Below are 288 nucleotides of genomic sequence, written 5' to 3'. Positions count from 1 at the left end.
TGTGTGTGTGTGTGTGTGTGTGTGTGTGTGTGTGTGTGTGTGTGTGTGTGTTGTTGTCACCAATTTCTTGCCTTTTCAAGCAGAGGTACTTTCTTTGACCAAAATAAAAACAAATGACTACAAATGTCACTCGCCATTCGCGATGCTTCACAGAGCCGTGACCGTTTGACTATTCTAGAAAGTACTATGACACTGACAGTAGAACAACACAGTGCAGTATCATGGCGCTTGTTATCCAATGACGGATGAAGTTGTAATTAGCACACAGTTATTGTCTGTGAATTAATG

The sequence above is a fragment of the Hippocampus comes genome, unplaced genomic scaffold (genome assembly GCF_001891065.2).
Source record: "Hippocampus comes isolate QL1 unplaced genomic scaffold, H_comes_QL1_v1.1 scaffold118, whole genome shotgun sequence".
Classification (NCBI taxonomy): Eukaryota; Metazoa; Chordata; class Actinopteri; order Syngnathiformes; family Syngnathidae; genus Hippocampus; species Hippocampus comes.
Note: the sequence above shows the minus strand (reverse complement) of the source record.